This window comes from Merops nubicus, unplaced genomic scaffold (assembly GCF_000691845.1).
Source record: "Merops nubicus isolate BGI_N331 unplaced genomic scaffold, ASM69184v1 scaffold20811, whole genome shotgun sequence".
NCBI lineage: Eukaryota > Metazoa > Chordata > Aves > Coraciiformes > Meropidae > Merops > Merops nubicus.
The window spans coordinates 1,622-1,899 of NW_008586501.1; the positions used below are offsets into that span (position 1 = coordinate 1,622).

At 69.8% G+C, this 278-nt stretch overlaps 1 protein-coding gene across 1 annotated transcript in view; it reads right to left on the reverse strand.

Annotated features, from left to right (window-relative positions):
• The window catches only part of PAIP2B (poly(A) binding protein interacting protein 2B), a gene marked incomplete at its 5' end in the record, with an annotated part of 1,788 nt that overhangs the window by 568 nt on the left and 942 nt on the right, over positions 1 to 278 (reverse strand). The gene's annotated exons all lie outside the window — the stretch shown is intronic.

A 278-nucleotide genomic window follows, 5' to 3' on the forward strand; every position in this document is an offset into this window, starting at 1 on the left:
CGGCTGCTGGACCCCGGCACCCCCAGCCCTGCACCCCAGGGTGCCAGGATGGACTCACAGGGGCCGAGCTGCTGCTGGACCCTCGTGTGCTCCCGGGTGCTGCCCAGCAAGGGCCAGCCTGGGAGGATCTGCCCCCGGGCTGGGTCTGCTCCTTGTCCCTCCCTGCTCCTGTTCCAGTGCAGGGCTGTGAGGTGCCAGTGGCCAGGCTCAGAGCCCCACACTGCTCCAGGGGGAAAGGACCTTCCAAATCCCCCAGTCCCACCCCTGCAGGGACAGGG